Genomic DNA, 25,355 nt, shown 5'->3' on the forward strand with positions numbered 1-25,355 from the left:
AACCACCAGGCTCAAGGACAACTTCTATCCCATTGTTTTCAGACCCTTGAACGGACCTGTTGTACGCTGACACTGGAAGGATCACATAGAATGTCAAGCTATACTCTTAACCTCAAGTGGGTTGGTTTCCTTCTTTGTCTGGATGGCTCAACATCACTCAGGAGCTACTTAAATTTTAGTCCTACAACTTCAATTTTATTCCACCGTTAAGTAATTTTGGTGGGGAAGCAATGCAAGTGCAAACTGTTGAAGTGTCTCCAATGAGACCTCCCATAGGCCCCACCATTAATCTTCCTCTGATGTGCAGAATGGACAGAGAACTCTTAGTTTACACACAATGGCAGGGCCAGAAAGATAAAGGACCGATATAGACAGCATTACTTGGGTGAAGGTGGTGAGAAGTTTCAGCAGAGTCATCCTGAGGAGCTGTAACTCATGCTAGCAAGCTGGTATCCAAGGGGCATGATAAATTTCCTACTTTGGGAGAAGTTGCTCAACACATAACCTTTGGGCATAAAGAAATAACATTTTCCCCTTTAAAAATAATGTGATTTATTTTGGGATGGGCTGGGAAGGCAGGGGAGGAGTATCATTGGTGGAATCCATGTGGAATTTTCCACGACAGCAAAAAAGAACTTCAACACAAGAGATTCTGCAGATGCTGGAATCTGGAGCAACACACACAAAATACTGGAGGAACTCAGCAGGTCAGGCAACATCCATGGAGGGAAATAAACAGTCGACGTTTCGGGCCGAGACCCTTCATCAGACCTGGAAATGAAGATGGCAGAAGTCAGAATACAAAGGTGAGGGTGGGGGTGGTGTGGAGGAGCACAAGCTGGCAGGTGATAGGGGAGTCCAGGTGAGAGGAGGAAGGTAGGTAAGTGGGGGAGGGAGGATGAAAGGGAATGATGTGAGAAGCTGGGAGGTGATAGGTGGAAGAGGCAAAGGGCTGAAGAAGAAGGAATATGATAGGAAAGGACAGTAGACCATGAAATAAAGGGAAGCAGGTGGGGAACCAGAAGCTTCTGCCCTCTTCCTTTCCAGTCCTGATGAAGGGTCTCAACCCGAAACGTCAACTATTTATTTCCCTCCATAGATGCTGCCTGACCTGCTGAGTTCCTCCAGCGTTTTGTGTTTGTTGCAAAAAGAACTTCATTGGTTTTATAGCTAATGAATTCTTGAATTTATCAAGGACGCTACATAAATGGAGTTCTTTCTTTCATTCTGCTCTCTCTTATTGCTCACACACCAGCACCTTGGTTAGGCGCTGAAGGATGATAGATGAAGGATTGCAAAATATATTCTTTCTCTCAGCCCCAAAACCAATCAAAGCCTAGCTAATGTCTCAACAGTTGAGTAAGATTGACTGATATAACATGGACTAGAAATTAAACTTGGAACTTTCCAAGTATGTATGATCTAGTTCCATTCTGAGGAGAACATTCAACACTTTAACTATTTGCATGACTATAATGAATAATCTTAATGCGGACTACACAACAGTGAATGATTTGAATAAATAAGTTAAATTATTTCCTTCAATGTCAAGTTCTTCAATATTAGTATTTATAATTTAATTTGACAGCAGCTTTTTCTCTTGTGAAACCAAATTTTGAAATATCAGGGTTTATAAATAAGTGTTAGAATGTAAAGCCTGAAGAGCTTCAAAAGTCCATTGGTTTTGATCATGACCAGACCATCCCAAAGAATGAAAAATGAGAATTGCAACAGAATGCACATTTGCAAGAATTTTGAAAGGGCAAATGGTAATTTAGGATCCATTGTAACAGAAAAAGATGTTTTGGACAACTGTTTCTTCTTTGGGCACACTCCTGACAAAGCAGGGCCAATCACATACACTAAGCTATTATAAAATTGCAGATTAAATGGAGAACACACATCAAAATTGTTGGCCCGGCTTAGACTGGCCATTTCCAGCAGTAGGTGGCAGCACTGAAGTCACAAAAATGCTGCACTTTTGGTACAGACCTGTGCTGCAGCTTACTTGCAATTAAAGTTATAGTCTCATTAAAATGAAACATGACAAGACACATACAGCTGTCTCATGAGCACTTTTTGGTCACAATTAATGGTTTCTGAAGATTAAACTGTTAAATAAAACAGTCACCTTATTTACAAGTATAAGCATTTCACATAGTATTCTGCGATATACAAATTGGATTTTTGCTGATAAAGCATTCCACAGTATTAGTTCAGGCTGATAAAGTCATTAAAATAGCACAGACAACAATGAAAAGATTCTGAGAAAGCTAAATCCAATCAATTTTCTTTCTTAGTAATTCATTTTTCAGGATCTAGGCGTCACCGTCAAAGGATGTGGGCTTTGCAGGCTGAACCAGCATTTAATTGCCCATCCCTAATTGCCCTTGAGGAGGTGGTGCTGAGCCACCTTCTTGAAACGCTGCAGTCCTTCTGGTGAAGTTACACCCACAATGCCATTTGGGTGGGGAGTTCCAAGACCAAGACCCAGTGGCAGTGAAAGAATAGCGATGCACTTCCAAGTCAGGATGGGGAGGCAACTTGGAGGGGAACCTGCATTTGGTGGTGTTCCTATCTGCCTGCTGCCCTTGCCCTTCTTGATGGCAGAGATCATGGGCTTGGGAGGTGCTGTCAGAGTAGCAATTGGTGAGTAATTGCACTGTCTCTTGTGGATGGTACACACTGAAGCTGTGGTGACTTGGTTCTTGGAAGACAAGATTCCTACTGTGGGTAGATATCATTGTAACTGTTAGTGACTATAATGTCTTGAAGTATTTTAGCCATGCATTAAGATGTACTTAACACATAACAGGCTCAGCAATGCCTTCAAGTGTAATTCAAATTGTGCCATCGGCTAAGTATCCTTTTGCAGTTCTCATAGTACTGAATGCCCTAAACCAAAATACTGTTCGTTTGACAGAGAATTATCATCGCTCATTCATTTCAATTTCTCAGCACTATGGACCACACCACCCCTCTCCAGAATTTCTCTTTCATTATCCAGCTCATGAAAATGGCCTCAATTTGCTTCACAGTCAATCAGAGCTGAATCATTGCTTCTTTTCCTAATCCCACACCCAGAATTTCACCCCACCCTCCACCTCACTAAGGAGCAGTAGTTTGCTGTTTCCTGCACCTCAGTGCTGCCTCTTAATGCCATCATCTGCAGATATAGGGATAACTTCCATGTGTAAACTGATCATGCACATCCATCCACAAACTCTCTGATTCCCTCCACTGCTTTTGTGCCATCACATGGCCTCACCACTCTTGGTGAACTGCAATTCCTTTCAGATAATCTTTAGGAAGGCCAAAGGTAATGTCCTTGGTCTCCTTCACGAACTCTATTTGCTTGCGACTGACTCTTCTCCCTTTCCCAGATGCCTTCTCCAGTTTGCTGACCTCTGCTTTACAATTTGAAAGTGATATTATACGTCTTTGTCCTCCAGAATTCATTCTCAAAACCAACTGGAAAAAAAGCATCTTTTTCTAAGACTACACCTTTTGTTCATCTTAAAGATCATCTTTTTTGCTTGAGAGACAGCTTAACAACTTGGTCTTTAGAATTTTTTTTATTAGAGTCATAGAGAAATATAGTATGGAAACAGGCCCTTCAGCCCACCGAATTCACACTGACCATTAACTACACATTTACACTAATCCTTACATTAATCCTTTCTTTTAATTCTTTGTTATTCTCATCAACTCCCCTCAGAAATACCATTCAGCTACACATTAGGGGCAACTTACTCCAGCCAGTTAATCTTCTGAACGGCATGTGTTTGGGATGTGGGAGGGAACCAGAGATTCTGGAAGAACATGCAAACTCCACACAGACAGCATCGGAGGTTGGGATTGAACCTGGGTTACTGGCTGTCCATGCTACATCACTGTGCCACCCTATTATTTGTTCATTTTTAGCACATGAGCTTTACTGACAAGGCTAGTGTATATTGCCTATCCCTGACTGCCCTTGAGAAGCTGTGGGGTGAACTGCCTTCTTGAAGCAACGCAGTACTTCAGTGGAATACACTCCCACAGTGCCATTGGTCAGGGAGTTCCAGGATTTAGACCAGTGACAATCAGGGAACAGCCAAATATTCCCAAATTAGATTGGTATTTTAGAAGGAAGCTGCAAGTGGTGGTGTTCCCATGCACCTGCTACCCTGGTTCTTCAAGGACAGTGGTTGTGGGTTAATGGGATGCTGTCAGAGTGGCTGAGGTGAGTAACTACAGTGCATTTTGTAGATGGTATGCACTGCAGCCACACTGCATCAGCAGTGTGGGGAATGAATGTTTAAAGTGGTTAATGGTGTGCTTACCGAGGGTGCTGCTTTGCCTTTTTGATGTTGAGCTTCCTGAGTGTTTTTCTTTCAGGCAAGTGGAGAATAGTCCACCACAATCCTGACTTGTGCCTTGCAGATGATGGCTAATCTTTGAGGTGTTGAAAAGTTTCATCACCCTTTACCCGTGAAACTCCCAACACTTACTTTTGCTACTTTCTTGCTTTTTTACAAATTTGTAGCGGCTCTTGCAATCTATTCTATATATCCTGCTAACTTATTCTCATGTTCTATCTTTTCCCTCTATATCAATTGTTTGGCCATTGAGGCAATTCAAGACAAAGATAGAAACATAGAATTGTGCAGCACAGAAACAGGCCCTTGCAGCCCACCTCATCCACGCCAACCGCAATACCTGTCTGTGCGAATCCCACTTACCTGCTTTAAGCCCATATCCTTCTACACTTTTCCAATCTAAGTACCTGTCCAAACGTCTTCTAATTGTATCTGTCTCTACCATCTCTTCAGGCAGCTTGTTCCAGGAAACCACCACCTTCTGCGTGAAAAACTTACCCCTCAGGTTTCCTTTAAGTTTCTCTCCTCTCACCTTGAACATATGGCCTTTAGTTTTAGAGACCCCTGCCCTGGGAAAAAGACATAGACTATCTTTCCTATCTACGCCCCTCACAATCTTATAAAGCTTGCTAAGGTCACCCCTTAGATTTCTGTGTTCCAGCCTATCCAATCTCTCCTTATAATTACTGCGCTCCATTCCAGGCAACATCCTGGCATTTGGACACCAAGGAAATGGTGGAGTAGCTTTGATGGGCTGGTTGCCCTAGTCCTTTTTCTGGTTCTTATGTCCAGATGTTCTAATGCAGCACACTGATCTTTTGTGTGTGCTGAGTTCTCGCTCTGGAAACATAAGCAACATAATCTAGGCTTAGAGAAACAAAGGACTGCAGGTACTGGAATCTAGATGAAAAACACGATGATGCTGGAGGAACTCTGCATCCGTGGAGAAAAGCTGGCGGTCAACGTTTCAGGTCAGGACCCTTCTTGAGGACTGTACTCCTATCTAGGTTTATATTCCTATGCAGCATCGAGGAAGTGCTGCAATGTCAGAGGTGCTGTTTAATAGGTGTGATAAGGCCCCATCTACCCACTCAGGTTGGTCACTGTTCAAAGAATAATAGAGGAGTTATTGACTCAGTCCTGGCCATTGGTTCTTCCTCAACTAGCACTGCTGGAAGTAGGTTATCTAGTTATTATAACAATGCTGTTTGTGTGAGTGTGCTGTGCACAAATTGGCCACAATGTTTCCTACTTTACAACAGTGACTATATTTCAAAAGAATTTATTTAGTTGTGAGGTGCTATGGGGTGTGCTGAGGTTGGTGAAGGGTGCTCAACAAGATCTGATGGGGTGGAAGAAATTGGGGCAGGACACTTCAAGAATGAGCAACCTCATCCCACTGCACGTTGCTTAAAATTCAACAAATACATTTCAGACCACCAAAAGGCAGGCTAATTGATATTCAAGAATCCTGGCCTGGTGACATTGTCAGGACCATAACTAAAGTTTAACTGTGAGTTCAGGGGAGCTGGCCCTGTGAGCTTTACATCAGCAGGTCCAAGATGAGGGGTGAAGACTGACTAGGATAGGTGCCGAAGATGCATTTCCTTCAGCACTTTCTTTTAGAACTGAAACAGTCTGCATAAGGAATCCTTTGCCCTCCTGCTCCTTCAAACTTGGCCTTGATTTTCTCTCCCTCTTGTTCTTCCCTCTCTTTCTCCATCTCCATCTCCTCTGCCCAGAGTCTTCAGCTGTTAATAGCTGGGATTTGTTTGGTGGGATTTCCTGGTGGATCTTACTGCCATTTATTTTGCACTTGCCCCTCCTTGGACAACCTATCAACTTGACCATGTGGCAGCCAGGAGTCCACACCAGTTTTAACAGCCCATCCCCTCCATGTTAACTTTTGGATCAAAGTCTCTCAGGTCAAATGCTGTGCTGGAGTCTGTATATTGCAGGCTTTAACTGCAACCTTTATTCTCTCTCCTTGTTCAGAGAACTTTGTGCTGTATGTACCATAGCTGTGCCCCACCTTACTCAATGACTCTTGGCTGCCCACAGGACACTTAGAGCAAAATTGCTTCACTTTTTAGGTCAATTTGCCCCCACACTCTTGCTTCTGAATCAGAAGTCTGTGGATTTCAGTCTCATTCCAGAACAGGAGCACATAATGAAAGGTTACATTGTTCAGGGTGCTGCCTTTTGGTTGAGATGTTAAACCAAAGCTCTGTTTGCCTGTTCATTGTGAATATAAAAACCCATAAATTATTCTAAATGGAGGAGGGTGTTGTCCTTGTATCTTAATCAACATTCCACCCTCAACCAATACCGCAACTATCTGATTAAATTATCATTGATCTCACCCGCTGTTTGCAGGATTTTTCTGTAAGCAAAGTGCCGATAGAAGAGTGACATCACTCCGAAAGATAATTAATTGGATGTGAAATGCTTTTCACTGTCCTGAGAATGATACCGTTATGTAAATGTTGTTTCCTTCTTCCTTTCTCATTTTGCTTTGCTACCACTGAAATAAAGATTTGTGTCCTCAATTTTTGTGAAGCTGAACTAATTTTTTGCCACATCTTTGAGGGAGGATTTCTGGAATCCCTTTAAGACTGTCAATATTTAGAAAATTTGCTTTGATTTGCTGAGCAATCCATCAATTTTCTGTCAGAAAATCTGTTTCATCTAATTACTTCCTCCAAAGAAAACCTGTGCTTTTCACAAACCTGTTGTAAAATCATCTTTCATAATCAATGCCCTTCTGGTGATTGAAAGATCAGAGTCCTCTAAAGATGTCAATGCAATGTATGCTATACTACACCAATGCAGTCAGCATGTATAAGAACTGTAAGATGAAACTGGACCACCATCTTGGTACAATGATCAATGATATTTGTTGACTTTTCATAACGATCAGTCTTGAGATACTAGAGGAACTCAGCAGGTCAGCCAGCATCCATGGAGGGAAGTGGCCCAATCCAGATGAAGGGTCCCAACCCTGAAATGTCAACTGTCCATTTCCCTCCACAGATGCTGCCTGACCCGCTGAGTTCCTCCAACATCTTGTTTCTCTAGATTCCAGCATCTGCAGTCTTTTGTATCTCCAATAATCTCTTTCATCTAACCAGGGATTCATGCAAGGTAAACCCCAGCAGTGAAGAGTTCTGAGAATCATTTGTCCCAAAGTCACTTGACCAATAATTTCACATTCTAAAGGTAATAGTTTGTACTTAGAGGAGTGTTTCGGAGAATGGTTCATATGTCTCCCTCAAAGAAGAATGGTGTATGTGGATTGTACTGCATTTGGCATCATATTTCCAAAACAAAAACCATACTCAACCCCTGCTAAATCATGGATCCCGCCCAGGTGATCACAGATGAATTTCTACCTCCTTGTGATTTATATCACTGGGATGCTAGTAAAACTGAAGATGCAACACCAATCCTGCTGAGCACTGACCAATCCTCTCTATATTAGCAAGAGTCTATTGACTCACATCTCTCATCCCCATTAGAGGAAACCAAACTGGGGCTAGAGGGAGTTAACATGAGGATGCTCACTTACCTTCACTTATCCCATTGCTTTTCTGTTATGTTCTTAGGTTAACATTACTCTTTCAAAGAGGCTTGCAGGGCACCCATAATATGGAACCCAGGTAGTTCATCAAATATACGGACTGGTTCAATGATGTAATAGGAAATTTTGGTTAGGAGGTCCAAGAGTGGCTGCATTCATCGTCAAACCAGCTCTCCCAGGAAGTGAATGGTTGTCCAGAAGGGGTCCTGGCAAGTAAGGATTCAAATTTAATCCTAGTTTTCCTTGTAAACGAGAAAGAGTGGAAATGGACAGGATTCCTCCTCCTCCAAACCCACCCAAAATGAGAGATGGTCATTTTGAAACTATTAAGATCCCGAGAGGGCTTCACACAGTAGATGCTGAGAGGGTGTTTCCCGTGGTGAGAAATACAGGCAAGCCCTGTGTTACAGCAGTTTGGGCTACAGAAGTTCGCCCTTACAGAATTCACATCTCACTACCAAAAACTCTGGGATACCAAATAAATATTTGCTCTTACGAAACTTATGTGTAAGTAAATAAATAAATACATTATTTTTCAACTCACATTTTTTGAGTTGAAAAAGAAAAAGACACTGTGGCTTTGTGTTACAGAAAATCATGATATGGACCATTTTCTATGACCCTACCCCCTAATGCGGGGTTAACCTTTATCTTCAAATAGGGAGCTTAGTCTCATGATAAATGGGCCTCCATTTAAGACTGAAATGAGGAAAAATGTCTTCTCTCAAGGGTTGTGTGTCTTTGGAACTCTATACTCCAGAGAGTTATGTCATTAAGTGTATTCAAGGTTGAGATAAATAGATTTTTAGACTATAGGGGGATCAAGGGTTATGGGAATAAAGCAGGAAAGCAGAGTTGGGGCTAACAGTCAAACATTCATAATGAATAAACAAGTAGGCTTGAGGAACCTGTTGACTAATCTTGCTCCCATTTATTTTCTTCTTATCTTTTTATATCCTCCCACCCTTCAAATGATTCCCATGCAGAATTGCCATGGGCTCTGGCTGAGCAGTGGGGTGGGGGCAATTCTGTGGGGAGGTAACACCAACAAATGTGGCATCCAATACAGAATCAGGCTGTGAGCCATTGAGACTCTTCAATCATTTAGCACCAAAACATATAAAAAAGTTAAACCTCTTTTTGGATGGCAGAGGAATCACATAAAGGAACATGACCATCATCACTTCTGGGAAAGGGATGTGCATCCATTGCAAGGTTATCTGGGAAAAGGGAAATGCAGCCCACATTACTGTTTAGAAAACAAATTCCATCATTATACTCAGGTAAAAGAAAAGGGTCATGAATTCCATATAAAGGAGACATGTTAGGTATTCCTTCACTGAAGAAAAATATCAGACACTCAATCACTATAAGGAGAGTAAGGTATTTTTATCTAATTGGTGGGAAAAAAAGTCATGCAATCTATCATTATACTTGGAGGAAAGAGGAATATATACTTCACTAAACCAACGTGTACATTACATCGCCAGGAAAAATAATGCAAACCCCATCTTAGGTTTCTAGGTGAAAGGGATTGTGAAACCTTTTCTTTTGTTCTTCAATGGGAAGGATTTATATGGTAATAATTTCACTCTTTTTTTAATGAAGTGTACCTACTTTAACCCGGGACCTAGTTCACTTGCTCAGGTAGTTTCAGAAGAACTGAAGGAAGTGCCAACATTTTGCATGTTTGATCAATAAGTTTGGCTTATGTAAATAATCAGGGAGAGAAAGGATTATCATAAGATGTGGAATGCCTCAATGATTACATCAACAGTTTGCAATGTCTTGCTCAATCTTTGCTTAGCTGATTTAGGTTTGAGTTTAGATCATTCCGCTTTGCTAACTGAATAATGTTGTAACTTGTCTTCCCAATTAGCTAGGCTGCTGCTATTGTCATAGCTCCTACTCAAATCATTTTAATTCCTGTGGTAATCACAATGAATTTAAGTAACGAAAACAATGCAAGTCTGTAACACCCTTTCAGAAACCTTCAGTCAACTCGAACACTAAAACCCAGGTTGAAATTCCAGTGCAATATTAAGGGTGTGCTACAGGGCCACAAATGCCATTTTTCAGAGGTCATGTTGAGCCAAAGTCCCATCTAGCCTCTTGGATAAATTTAAGTAATCTTACAGCAATATTTAAAAGATTAGGGAAGTTTTCTCTGGTGTCCAAGCCATCATTTAAGCCTCAGACAATATCATGATTAATTGGTCATTATTGTTTTGTATTAATTTAAGATTGTTATGCACACATTGGTTCTTGCATCTTTTGTATTACAACAATGATTACACCTTACCTCATTGGCTGTTAAATGTTTTGAGACATTTTGTGAATGGTGCTACATAATCCTTATTGTTTTAACTCCTGTGAATCTTTGACAGCCTCTAATTTGAAGAAGAATTTTTGCATGTATTCCTCCAACAATTTGTGGTACATTTTGTTACCTTTAGAAGCAACACGCCACACTTCCCTGATCTTTAATGCTTCCTCCTTGAACACAAATTTCCACTGGTTGGAAAGAGAGCAGAGATCTGACATATCCGACATATCAGATCTCTGCCTAGTCCATTCAATGGAGTGGAGGGGGAGAAAAATGGGCATGGACAGTATTTTGTATTGGTATTGGTATTGCTTTATTATTGTCACTTGTACCGAGGTATAGTGAAAAACTTGGCTTGCATCCTGATCATACAGGTCAATTCATTACACAGTGCAGTTACATTGAGTTAGTACAGAGTGCATTGAGGTAGTACAGGTAAAAACAATAACAGTACAGAGTAAAGTGTCACAGCTACAGAGAAAGTGCAGTGCAGGTAGACAATAAGGTGCAAGGTCACAAGGTAGATCATGAGGTCAGAGTCCATCTCATCGTATAAGGGAACCATTCAATAGTTTTATCACAGTAGGGTAGAAGCTGTCCTTAAGCAGGCACTTATTTAAATGGTGCAATGAAATGGTGATGAATCCTCCAGCTCCCCAAAAACATTGATGCTGAGGATGGTGACGTGGCTAAGCCATATATGGAGGTTTATGGATTGCAATCATGTGACACCCATGCCACAATTTCCCAATGTAAAGAAGCTTCGTCATGAAGAAGGAAGCCTTCAGGGCACACTTAAAGGAAATTAAGTGGATGATGATGAGGACGAAGTGAGTGGGCAGAACACAATACCAGCAGTCCACAGCAATTCCCATCACAGGTGGGTTTCTAGAGGTAATAAAAAGGGGTGCAAGGTTGTACAGCAGTTATTGTGTGGCGTTCTGGTCACCCAGCTATAGGAAGGATATCATTAAGCTGGAAAGGGTGCGGAAGAAGATTCACAAGTATGTTCCCTGGACTGGAGGGCTTGAGTTAAAAGGTGAAACTGGATAGACTGGGAACTTTTTTTCCCTGGGGCATAGGAGGTAGAGGTTTATAGACCTTATAGAGGTTTATAAAATCACGAGGGGTGTAGATATGTTGGGTGGTCATGGTCTCTTTCCCAGGATGGGGGAGGGGGAATCTAAAACCAGAGGGTATAGACTTAAGGTAAGAGGGGAAAGATTTAAAAGGGACCTGAGGGGCAACTTTTTCATGCAGAAGATGGTTGGTATATGGAACAAGCTGCCAGAGGGAGCTGTAGATGCAGGTACAGTTACCAAGTTTAAAAGACATTTGGGCAGGTACATGGGCAGAAAAGACCTAGTGGGATATGGGCCAAACTTTGGAAAATGGGACTAGCTCAGTTAGACATCTTGGTCGGCATGGATGAATTTGGCCGAAGGGCCTGTTTCCGTGTTGTACATCTCTATGACTCCATGAGATCCAGATTATCAGAAACCTGGGCAACTCTCAGACAGGACATGAGAATTCTCACGTAGGATCATGGAGATCGCTGGGCAGAGAACCATCTTGTATGCCTTCTACCATTTTGCTGATCGCATGACATGATGGTAATAGAGTTGTTGAGTAATCAGGCAATGAAACTCCATCAATTACTCTGCAACAGTCTTCTACTGAAGGTGAGGAAAACCCCAAAGGGATGGGGAGCTTTAGGAACCACAGATCTGAAGCCACGTGTTTCTTCTGGGCATGTCATATCTCACATCACTCATGCATTGTATGCTAAAATATTACTTTCTGTAAGTCAATTCTGCCTGCTTCAACCATCTCCTTAGGATCAGGTTTCATAGATTTTCTGATTGTTTTCTGAATGAGCAGAATTTCCTGCCCTCCAGTTTCTTAGGCAGACCTTTTGCCATGATTTCTCCACCAACGAGAGATCCCCCGGTGCAATCTTCACTCTCTCCTTGTCACACTCTGAAATTCCTCAGCTGTGCTCCTGCTGGCCAGTGATGGGGCCAGGTTTATACATTATGCATGTACCTGTTGTGAAGGGTCTGGATCTGTGGGCCTGGTACTGCCTCAGGTGGTACATCCAGAGAAGGATACATCACAACGAAACCTTTCTGAACAGCCTCCACCTACACTTTTCAGTAGGACACTTGGCACAATAAAACACTTCAGTATAAACCCTGCTGCCATTAAGCAAGTGAGAAAGAGTGAATATTTCCTCAAGATGAATGCCAGAAAGATGGATACTGTAACTTATGGATCATATCATGAGTGCCTTTCCTTGCCACTAGCTGAATTCCCCCTCCCTGCTGAATCAAATGCTGCAAAATTATAGTAACTTCTTAAACCCCAAGGTATGTTTCACACTCCATGTTAGAACATAGAACAGTACAACACAGGAACAGGCCCTTTGGCCCATGATGTTGTGCTGAACTAATTAAACTGGTAATTAAAAGTCTAACTGAACTAGTCCCTTCTGCCTACACAAGGTCCATATCCCTCCATTCTCTGCATATTTGTGTGCCTATCTGAGAGCCTCTTAAATACTTCTATCATATTTGCTTCCATGAAAACCCCTGGCAGCACATTTCAGGCACCCACCACTCTTTGTGTAAAAAACCTGTCCCGCACATCTCCTTTGAACTTACCCCTTTCCATCTTAAATGCATGCCCTCTAGTATTAGACATTTCGACCCTGGGAAAAAGATACTGGCTGTCTACTCTCTCTCTGCCTCTTATGATCTTATAAACTTTTATTAGGTCTCCCCTCAGCCTCCGCCACTCCAGAGAAAACAACCCTACTTTGTCCAACCTCTCCTTAGAGCACATGCCCTCTAATACAGGCAGCATCCTGGTAAACCTCTTCTGTACCTTCTCCAAAGCCTTCATATCCTTCCTATAATGGAGCGACCAGAACTGAATGCAATATTCCAGATGCGGCCTAACCAGAGTTTTATAAAGCTGCAACATAACTTGCTGCAGCACTAATATTAACTATGCATTTTTAAGATTGGTTTTAAATTACTTAAGTCTTTGTAACTGTGGCAAGATGCATTCGACTCCTGAGCTTGACGCCACAACTAATAATGACCATGTCCTCACCTTTGCCACAGAGCTACCTCTGAGAGTTGTTCACTTGTGTCCTTATTGCCACAGGAACCTAAATTAATGCTGGATAATACCTCAGTGGATGTTTTCTTACTCATCCATACCCCTTCCACTATTTTCTGTTGGGAGTAATGCCAAACGTAACAGTATTTGTCATCTGACATACTTCCAGTTTCTGAGACCTTGTTCCGCAGGGAGTCGGAAATCTGAGCAGCAGGGAGATTATAACAGGAAATGCCCATTTAAGGCTGTCTAATCGATTTTCAAGGAAACAGGCACACTTTTGTTGTTGGAATAAAGCTCAAGTTGTAACACTTTTGCATTTCCATGTTGTTACATTGGTTGTACACTTCTTTTTAAATGCATTTCCCTTTTAATGAGGAACATACCACAAGCTGGCAGGAATTAAACATCATTCTGTTTAGCATTACTTAGTTACATTTAATCTGTGCATTTGAGAGGCATAAATATTACTCTATGCATTTGTAGGATTGGCTTAAAATTACTCAAGCCTTTGTAACTGTGGCAAGATGCAGCTACATATATATAGATTAATATTTTGCTCTCCTAGCTGTTCCCATTTCCCCCTACCTACTTAACCCCGCTCTTCACACTTTCCATGCACCCTCCCCCATCCTTCCCACCAATTCCCCCCCAACATCCCACACATTAGTTCCTTGAACTGATAATCAGCTTGGTCCACTAACAGAAATCTCCATGGCTGCCCTCATTTGCTTTGCTTGATCTCCCTTCTAAACAGTAGTACTTGGAGTGAACTTCCAGGGATTTGACCTCCTCAGACTGCTTTATTCTGTTGGAGACATTGGGACTGAAAACCAAGTGGAAACCAGGATTCAGACTCATGGGCACTCTGTACTGACTCAATGTAACTGCACTGTGTAATGAATTGACCTGTACGATCGGCTTGTAAGACAAGCTTTTCACTGTACCTCGGTACAAGTGACAATAATAAACCAATACCAATATCAATAGCAACTGTCCTAATGCTTAACGTTGAGGTGGCTTTTAATTTAGTACCTGATCTGGAGGACAGCTATTGCGAGTATTATTCTCAAGTCTTGAAAGAGAGCTGTCTGTCTCCCTTTCCAAATCTTAATCAATTTCTGTTGTTGCACATTCTTAGAATTCAAATGTATGGAAGTCTACTGTCTGGTTGAAACTATTCACTGATTGGCAATTTAGAGCTCAACAGGAATTTACAGCTACAACTATTCAAATTAATCTTGTGGCTGAAAATCAAGAATTGCTTGTGGCTTTCCTTTTGTTTTAGTATGTCACTACTTGACTGTCATACTAAATTAACAGGGATTTTTTTTAATGTCTGCCTTCTAAATTGTAAAACTTCCTGATTCATGGGAAATACCCCAATGTAGACAGAACTCCAGGGGAAGGAGGATACTGGAAGTATAAAATAATTCAGGGAGGGTTAATAATGTTTTCTTCCCAGATATCTTTAAGACTTCTCCAGTCTCGCCTAGATTCAACGCAGACATTGAGAAAGTGCAATCTTTTGAATGTTTTGTGGGTTTCATCTGCCCCACTGAAACTGAATTATCTAAGGATCCAGATCCCTGCAGGGTGTTCTGCAATCATATATATTTCTGGGTGTTGTCAGATGTTTTTGAATCTCACTGGAGTTAAAATCAGATGTTTAATAATATTGAATGTAATATAATCTGCTTCTCATACCAGGGCTGGAAGTGATGAATTCAATATATAGATGGAAAGGTTTTTATTGAGGTAGATCTAAAGGCTAAGGGATAGTTTTTTATCTAGATGGATAGATCTTTATGCAACTAAGTATGTCATTATAGAGATAGATAGACAGGTGGTCAGATAGACCAAAAGTTATAGACAGCTCATTGAAACATGGATGGTTGGATATGGATAGTTTTGTGTTAGACTGATTCATGAATTAATAGACGGATAGATCAGTGATACATGGCAGATGGATGAACATAGATAGATGGAGAGAGATAGAAAGAGATCTGAGGTTAATAGGAAGTAGGCCAAAATATTTTCCTGAGAAGGCCTCAGGTATCACTTCCATCTCATCAGTGAAGTGCCTGAGTGGAAACATCCAGTGAACTGCTTGAATATTAATGGAATGATAACAGTATCATTGATAGTTCTCTGCATACCAGAGGAAGGTTGCTGGTGGGCTTAAAGCTTGAGAGGCAAGGTAATGCATTAAGCTTCTGGTGAACTTTCAGTCATTGACATCTCTTGTAAGGGCTTCCTGATTCAATGATGCAGCAGCAGAAGCTCCATGTAGCAGGCACACCATCTTGCCACAGCTGTTGAAGAGTGGCCATGCAGGTGCTGTAGTCAGACTGAATAGGAGTTGATGCCCAATAGCAGAATAATTAACTCAAGGATAAGGGCATAGAACTAAAAGAAATAAAACAGCCAGGAATGAATGGCAAACATGCCACTTCTAATTCTCAAGAAGTTGCCTTGCTACAACACTTATCCATCCAAGATGAGTACCTTCCTTTCCCAAGCAGCATGTTCTCTTTCCAATCACAAAGCTACATTGCACCAACCCCACTTCTTATTCCAATCTCACGCTCACCAGCCATGGAACAGGTACAAGCAGCATTCACCTGATGCATGGTCATGTCCCAAAATGTCAACAATCCCTCTGCCTGCGCAGATGCTGCTTGACCCACTATGTTCCTCCAGCAACTTGTTTTTGGCTCCATATTCCAGCATCTGCACTGTCTTGTGTCAGCATTCAGCTTCTACTTGGTAACAGCCAAAGGGAGTTTATCCTTTTGGTGAATGCCTTCATTTTCACATCACAGTCACTTTCTGGCAATTTGACACCTCCGTGTCTTACACCGGGTTTATATTTTTCAGTTTTAATGAATAAAAAGTGAAAGATAAACATCTCCATTTGAAAAATTGTTTTTGTTTTACTTTTTGCTAAAACTCCTTGCTGGCATTAAATGGCAGCCATGCACAATTTACAATTTTATTCACCTTTCTATAACAATGCCAATATGTAGCTTTCAAATGTTCCCATAGACTAACAACCTATCCCATTGGTCTGTGCAATATATTGGTCAGTGGCTTAACAGTGGTGAAGAAAGTTGGATGCATCAAAGCACAATTGGAAATGTGATAACAAGCATTGCTTTGTAATTTACATGAAAGAAAATGACTATTTTGCCAAAGAAACGATTAAGGTTCATCCTGACCCAATTTGTAATTGTTAATACTACCATTTCCACTTGATTGCACTTTATGAAGGTTGAAGGTTAAATCTTCTCTTGGGTGTTTGTTTTAATAATGAAAAATTGTCAACCTTGCTGAATATCAGTCAAAAGTCTAAGAAGATCCTTGAACTGAAATGAACATAAAATATGAAATATTCAAACCTTACAGAAAATTAGAGCTTAAAATTTTCAGTTTTACCTGAAAAGCAAAAAAAAACTCCCACAAAAACCTTCATTGAAAAGTTATTTTTCTAAATTTCTTTATAGCATAGGGCAGCACAATGGTGCAGCTGGTACAGTCTCTGTTCACAGTGCTAGAGAGCCGGGTACAATCCTGACCTCGGGTGCTGTCTGTGTGAAGTTTGCATGTACGTCCTGTGACTGTGTAGGCTTCCTTCAGGCACTCTGGTTTCCTTCCACATCCCTCAGACATGTGGGTTGGTAGGTTAATTGACCACTGTAAATTATCTCTAGCGTGTTGGTGAGTGATAGAATCACTAGTTGATGAGTATGTGGGGAAGACTAAAAACATCAGATTAATGTAGAATTAATGTAAATAATGGTTAAACTGAAGGGCCTATTTCAGTGATGTTTGACTCTATGACCAACTAAACTCATGCCAGCAATAAATGTCAACTCTACAGCAGTTACATGTTACTTTAAGAGCACCACATGTGGCTTCCAGATTCTCCATGTTGACTACTGGCCAACTTGTTTGGGGAAGTGCTGGTCAGTGAATTTTAACCTGGCAGACAACAGTAAATTTTAATAAGTTAATTTAACTTTAAATATACATGTCTGTTGTTATTATTATTGTTTTCTTTTATTTAGCTGTGTTTAATAGACACTAAAAGTTGAAGCTTATTGAAAATAACCTGAAGTACTTGATTATGGTGAACATGAATAAAAAAATCAAGAAGTATCTCATGCTCAAAAAGCTGGAAATATTTAAACCAGATCTATAAGTCACAAAATCAATGGGCAGACAGACAACTCTGTTGGCCAAGCCATCATGATTAATCACTTATGCCCAGGTTCTCTGGGCTGACATAAAAAGTACAGATAATGGGAATCTTAAAACACAAACAGAAAACAGCAGGTCAGGCAGCCCTGTGGAGAAGCAGAAGTCAGAAGCAGTTAGTCTGCTGTGACGTAGGTTCGATCCTGACCTCAGGCAGTGTCTCGGTGGAGTTTACATGCTCTCTTCCATATATGCTTCCTTCAGGTGCCTCCTGTTTCCTCCCATTTTCTAAAGGTATGCTGGTAGGTTAATTGGCGACTGTAAATTGCCCCTGATGTAGGTTAATGGCAAAAAGAATCAGAGGGGAATTGATGAACATGTATGAGAGATAATAAGTTACAGGGATGCAGGGAAATAAGGAGAGGGGAAAAAGGACTCATGAGATTGCTCTCCTGGATATGATGGGCTGAATGGGCTCCTTCTGTGTTGTTATTAAGATAAGAACGTTCCAAGAGCAAAACACTGATGATACTGGAAATTAGAAAAAAATAGAGAGAATGGTGGAAGCATTCAGCAGGTCAAACCACAACAGCAAGAAGAGAAATAGGGTCAACATTTCAGGCCAACAACACCAGAACGGGAAAAGTGAGAGAACAAACATGTTAAGGTGCAGAGAGAGGAATGGGTGGAGAAAATGTCTCCAATATGATGCAGACCAAAGCGGACAAGATAACAACCACTTTAAAAAAAAACAGTAGTTGAAAACAGAAAAAAGAAAAAAAGAAACAAATTGAAGAAGGAGGTAGAGACACATTTGTGGAGAGCATGGTTCCCTAAAATTGTTAAATTCAATTTTTAATCCCAACAAACCCCGAAAGAAAATGAAGTGCTGCTGAGTTCACATTGGACATTGTTTGAACAACGTAGGAAGGTAGAGACAGAAGGTTCAGAATGGGAGTGGGATGGAGAATTAAAGTGACAGTGGACTGGAAGGTTAGGATTGCCCCACAAGACTGAATGAAGGTGTTCCATCCATCCCATTGTAAGATGACAACAGCATTAGGATCCTATTGACATTGTGGGATTTTGATTTGAATACTTTATTAAAGCCCTATTCTGCAACAAGCATCTGCATTAAATTGTAATGAATATAAGTACAAATCTGAAATGAAAATGACCGTCAGTGGATTGGAGACGAGAATAGGCTTTGAGTCTTGTAGCTTCACAGCACTCCTGCTCCATTCCATCAGGAATAGGATGTTCTTTCTGGGTGGCACAGTAGTGTAGTGATTAGTGCTGCTGTCTCACAGCTCCAGAGACCAGGGTTCGATCCTGACCTCCGGTGCTGTCAGTGTGGGTTTCCTCCAGGTCCTCCTCCCATGTGACAAACATGCTGCTTGGGCAGTTGATTGAGTCACAGAGTCATGCAGTCTGGAAGGAGGCCCTTCTGCCCACCAAATCCATGCCAACCATAAAGCACTCACCTGCATTAATCCAATACTAATACCATTTCATTCTCCCCACACTTCCATTAACTTTTCCCAGATTATACCACTGATTTACACACAAGGGGAAATTTACAGTGGTCAGTTTACCAACCAAACTGCATCTCTTTAGGATGTGGGAAGAAACCAGAGTACCTGGAAGAAACCCACGTGGTCATAGGGAGAATGTACAAACTCCAGTGGGTTCATAGAGATTGGAGGGAATGGTTCTACAAGCTGCTCCTTAGTAGCACCACTGTAAATTCTTCCAAGTGGCAGGCAGAAGAAATGGGAGGGGTGGTTTGTGTGGGATTGATAGGGAGGCAAGAGAAAAAATGGGATTAGTGTAGATGGGTGCTTGATGGTCAGCATGAGAGAACTGTGGGCCAAAGGGAATATTTCTGTATCTATAACAGGGATCACAATTGGCCCTTCCATGAGCAAACGGACAGAACTTTTTTGTCTGATTTCTAGATATTATTTTACAGTTTATTCAGTAGCTTTTGGGTGCTAGTTTTAGTTTGTTTTCCTTGGCATCAGAACACATAGGGAATATTTATATAGAAATAAAAATAACCAAATATTGTCTTCAAAGTTACCACAAAACAGACTATAATTGAAGCATTTATAAGTGTTCAGTAGAACAGGAATAGCATAAAAGATGAGGGGGGGGGGCGAGAATATGTAAAAGGACTCTTACAATACAAACTTTCATCGTAGCTCAGGGAATGCCAAGGCATGTAACTGCAAAGTACAGAATTCCTTGCCAGTTGGCAGCCTGAGTTAAAATTAATGATGGGGGCTGTGTTTACAGTGGCCAGATGGAACATTTCATGGTTGAAGTAGCACATGATGACAGATGGCCAAGGAGGTCACCTATCCCGGGCAGCCTGCACCTGTCGTCGTGCCACCCAAAGAAGCTGCAGGTCCTGGGATACCTTTATGGCAGAAAGGCCAAGAGAAACTGGTTCCATCAGCATGGAGACAGAGCAGAGCGGCACCATCTACTGCAGGGACACCTGTGTACAATCCACTGCATAGGATTGGCAAGGTTCATTCTGTTAACCATAGTACCACCAGGCTCAAGGACAGCTTCTATCCCACTGTGATAAGACTATTGAACAGTTCCCTTATACGATGAGATGGACTCTGACCTCACGATCTACCTTATTGTGACCTTGCACCTTATTGCACTGCACTTTCTCTGTAGCAGTGACGCTTTACTCTGTACTGTTATTGTTTTTATCTATACTACCTCAATGCACCCTGTACTAACTCAATGTAACTGCACTGTGTAATGAATTGACCTGTACGATCGGTATGCAAGACAAGTTTTTCACTGTACCTCGGTACAAGCGACAATAATAAACCAATACCAATACCAATCTGCAGCATCATTCGAACTTCTGCCCGTAAATGCACTAAGCGTACGGCTGATGTATTAATCATTGCCATCAGCATAATCATCCCTGAAGTCTCTTTGACTATACTGCTACATTTCTACCCATCAGAATGTAAAATAATGGCAGCTATCTGACCATCCACAGGCTGGTTTGTTTTGATATGCTGGCACCAATCTTGCTCCTCCTCTTTTGCCTGCCAAGTGTCAACTCTTCAGGTTGTAGCCTCCATCTGTCACCATACTATAAGCACAGACATCTGAGGAATGCCACTTCCTGTGGATCATTAGACCATTGGTGTGTTGTTCCTCCAGATATAACTGAAGAGGAACAAATGTAATCAAACAGAGCTGCCATTGTGAAGGATGTGTAATGTTTGTGTGGTTGTCTTCATGCCTCTGTGTGAGTGAGAAAGAGGACAAGACGTCGTACAATGAGATTGATGCCATTATCATGGTGGGCAGAAGGATTTAAGAAACAGACTAAGCTCATTGGGTGGCAGAATGTGCAAGGATTAGCCTGTTCCTGCTCCCATCTTCCGATCGTCTTATTCCCTGAGCTTGGGAGAAGTTCACTACATTTATCATCCTCGATATTTATAAGCAACAAGGGTGACATCCACAATGAGAGTGAAAGTCCTGTCATTTCTGGGATCCCTTCCAATTTGGGCATTTACCCTTGTATTGTATTCTGGGTCACTGAAGCATCACTTATATAACAATGGACATGTGCAGTTACACTCTGTCACAAGGATTTTCTGTGTGATGTTTTCATAGGTCATTAGAGCCTCAAACATTTCAGTTGCATTTTGCTTCCTGCACTCTTTAGCCTGTTGGGAGTATGAACAACATGACAAGCAAGGGATAAAGTAAAACACGTGTCATGCCTTGAGAAGGGGAAGAAGTTTGATTGTCATCACTTAGCTGCATGCATATTTCATCAATTTATCAGTAACAGGCACAGTTACATTAATAAAGCAAAAAATAACTTTCATTTATATAGCACCCACCTTTCCCTTAGAATGGCATAAAGCAATTCACAAGTAATATATTGCTCTTGTTAAATGCAGTCTCTGTTATGCCAACTATTGGGATGTAAAAGGCTCCCAGAAACAGTGTTGTATGCCCTTGATTGTGTTGCTGAGGGATGGATGTTGGTGAGAACCTTGGAAGAGCTTTCTCCTCTCCATTGAATGCTGTTCTGCAATCTTCAACATTCACATGAGGACAGACAGTCTCTAGCAGACATCCTGTGGTAGGAATTGAACCCATGACCTACTGGAGGCAATCAAACACAACAAAATAAAACTTGCAGGAAATTAAAAAAAAGTGCTGCATAAGACAAATAACTCTGAGAAATGTGTAAAACAGAAACTGTGGGAAACACTGAGCAGGTGACCTTTTGTCAGAATGGAAGGTGCCAGGCAGTCTGCGGTGAATAATTGGACTGAAGAGTAACTTTTATAGCGGTTCTGGTGAAGGGTTATTGACCTGACGTTAACCCAACCTTTCTCCCTCCACAGATGCTGCTTGAACTGTTGACACCATTTGATGGCCTTTGATTACTCAGCTTGACACTTAACAGAAGCCTTTGGTATTGATTTTTTAATTTTAATGCACCATGCTATTGGTTGTTTTCATCTGATGTGTGGTAAATGCACAATGCACACAGCAGATATTTTATCAGAGTATTTATTGACAATACTAGGTCAGTTTGTGCAGTGGGGCAGAGTGTAGATCTCACAACAAACAGAGGAGAAAACAGAAATTAGTGCCTTGTCAAAGCAGGGCAATTTCTCCAGAAAATGTGATGAATGCAGGAGAGTTACATATAAATTATGTGTGTATCAGTCGCACATTTCTCTGAAAATGCGAGCTATTTCACTACAGATGCAAGGTCAATGGACCAAATGCCTTCCTTCTGATGTATCATTCTGTAAAGCTATGAATGAATTAATGAAATCAGCTTTCCATAATCTACAGCAATTTTCATGGATTGTCACTGAGAAAACAAAATGCCCTAAATGAGGGGGATCTATTGCTGTTCTTTGCAATTTTGTAAATATGAATATCGAGAAAGCATTTGTAATTTCTCCATATTTCTCCATGTTTGTTCACTCCTCTGTAAAAGGCACCGAAAATCCCCCCTGTATAAAGAAAATCTTTGCTTCAACCTTTTCAATTTTGATGCCAATGACTTCTTCCCTTCTTAGGCAGTCTCTCAGAATCTAGGATGCTTCCACTCAGGCTTTGTGGGTACTGAGGTGGTTGATGCAGGAATCAATGTGGGAACTGCAGACTTCCACTGTGGGGCCTGACAGGGTGCGTGGATGGGTAGTTTGTGAGGTGGTGTGCTCCTTCTGCCAATTACGCAGGGCCTCTGTGTCCCACTGTTGCATGGACAAGGTTCCAAGTTCTTCTCTTCTTCGAGCTGTTATAGTCCAGGGATTCCACAGGGATGTTGTACTTCTTCAAGGAAGTTTTGAACACATCTCTGAATCTATTCCTTTGGTAGTCTCTTCCTGTGACAGAGCCCAGTCCAGACTGTTTGGTGAATCCATTGTCAGGCATACAATTGTGCAGGCCACACCAATTGTATGGCTGACAATGGAACCAGCTGAGTGTAATTAGGGTCTCAGTGCTGGGAATGTTGTCTAGGAGAGGACACTGATGCTGGTTTGCTTATGTTCCAGCAAACTTGGAAGATTTTATGTCACCAGCATTGGTGCTGTCTTTCTAGTGCCTTGAGGTGCCTGATCCAGGTCTCTGAAGCAAATAGAGGATCACTGTTGTCCTGTAGATCATGAGTTTTGTGCTAGGTCTGAGATCTTGATCTGCAAACACCCTTATCCCCAATCAACCAGAGGTTATGTAGTGCAACAAAGGCAGCGCTGAATTTTATCATCGATGTCTGCTTTTGCTGAAAGGTGGTTCCTGAGATATTAGAAATGGTCCATATTTTCCAGGGTCTCACCATGAACACCTATTGTTGGAGGACCTTGGTCCTTCAGATGTTGAGTGTAAGGTTCATCCTCTCATTTGCTTCAGTCAACAGTGGCTTGGAGCTTGGTCTTTGATCATTCACAAATGCAAACATGGTCTGCACGCTGCAGCTCAACTACTGAAGATTGGGTGACCATGGACCTGGAGTGTAGTCCCCATAGGCTGAACAGTTTCCCGTTAGTTCTGAAGATTCACTCCGACAGGGAGTGAATCACAGACTGATATAACAGAAAAAGATGGCATTCATCCAATTTATGTGTTTGCAGGTTATGGGGAAAGGTTAGGTGACTCCCCTGAAAGAGCTACCCCTCTGGCTCCATTCAGTTAATCTTTCTCCATTGCCTGCAAACACTTAAATAAATCAGTCCATAATAGTAGTGGTATTATCTGTAGTATTAACAATGGCATTGATCTAAAGTACTAGATAGTGGTAATAATTTAAAATAGCTAATTTTGAATTGTATGTACATCTTATATATTATTCATATCTCTTGGTATAAACTTATATTCAGACAGGTTATTTGAATTCTCTGTAGCTGCCATCAGCTCCTTGTCATTCACAAGATCGTTGATGCTAACTTCCATAGGTTTTCACAATCTGCGCTCCGAATTGGCGTTTACTTATGGGTTTCTAGCTTCATCAACCATCAGGATGCCCATTATATGGTGGGGTTTTTAAGGGGTTGTCTGATTAAATTATGTTGAATTTTCTGCCACTTTTAAGATTCTATTCTTAAACTTAGAAATTGCTCTCTCACTAATTATGATTTATTAACAATCTACTTATCAATTAGAAAATAAAGTATTTGAACTTCTTAAGAGAACACTTCCAGAACCTGAAAAATGAATGTCTGTGGATTCATTGGCAAGATTTATAAACCTTGGACCTTTGCTTGGATGGGGTTAAAAACAATTCAGTGAAAGCTTGATTTCTTAGGTACATTCAACACGCCCTAACCAACAATTGTTTTCAGAAATTAGGCCATATCATTAACATACTTCTCCATTTGACTCGTTGCTAAAAAAAGATGCTTACTATTGCATCAGCATGAGTGGGTGTTATTGGTTGCATCAATGAATTTCATGCTAAGTACCTGTCCTTTGTTGCGTCAGAGTGAGTAGGCAACATGGTTGTAATTCTTAGTATTTTGTGCAGGCAATATGTGAAGTTTTATATCTATGTATTAGCGCTGGGCGCAAGTGAAATTATTTCAATGACCATAGTCTAAAACCACTTGAATCGGAGAAATCATCAAAAGCCTGGAACCAACAGATTTGAATAAAGAAAAGACAGGGAAGTGAAAGAACAGTGAGCTGATCTTCACTGACAATAAAGTTTGGCCTGGCTAGGGCATATGACATAGTGCAATGGGTTGTGTTGCCTATTGTTTCGATTGACACATAAAGGTTTAGTTCGCATAGGGACAGATAGTGCTGTCTACTGATTTGTACCTGTCTGCCCCACAAGCAAATGAGAGAAAATTACATATTACAATATGTGTCAATTCATTATAATGTTTTTTTCTGAAACAAAAGGTTGAAGACTCAAGCTCTACATGCAATCCCAACATAACCAAGAATGACACCCACACTAATGTACAAAGGAGTGCTCCACTGCTGGAGTAACATACTATTGATAAGATCTTCAACACAGGCTCCAAATACCTGGTCAGGTAGAAGAGCAAGGACCTTACAGGGAGTATGGCTTGGGCAATATTTCTTTCTCAGTTAAAACAAGGGTAGTTTTCTGCAGTAGCATGTTCCCAATTCAATTCGTCTTGAAGACATCAAAACATTTGCATTCCATTGAGCTGGGCTAGATTAATAGATAAGGAGTGTCCATTGCCTAAGCCAATAATTTTATTTCATGAGAAAT

The 25,355-nt window shown here is 41.1% G+C and overlaps 1 long non-coding RNA gene across 1 annotated transcript in view; it reads left to right on the plus strand.

Moving 5' to 3' along the window:
* The first annotated feature begins 2,518 nt into the window (after positions 1-2,518).
* Positions 2,519-25,355, plus strand: part of LOC127568599 (uncharacterized) — a 31,337-nt gene continuing 8,500 nt past the window's right edge. The window contains exon 1 of the long non-coding RNA XR_007956037.1: positions 2,519-2,649. This is a non-coding gene — a long non-coding RNA (uncharacterized LOC127568599). The remainder of the gene's footprint in view (positions 2,650-25,355) is intronic.

Source organism: Pristis pectinata, chromosome 3 (assembly GCF_009764475.1).
Source record: "Pristis pectinata isolate sPriPec2 chromosome 3, sPriPec2.1.pri, whole genome shotgun sequence".
Classification (NCBI taxonomy): Eukaryota; Metazoa; Chordata; class Chondrichthyes; order Rhinopristiformes; family Pristidae; genus Pristis; species Pristis pectinata.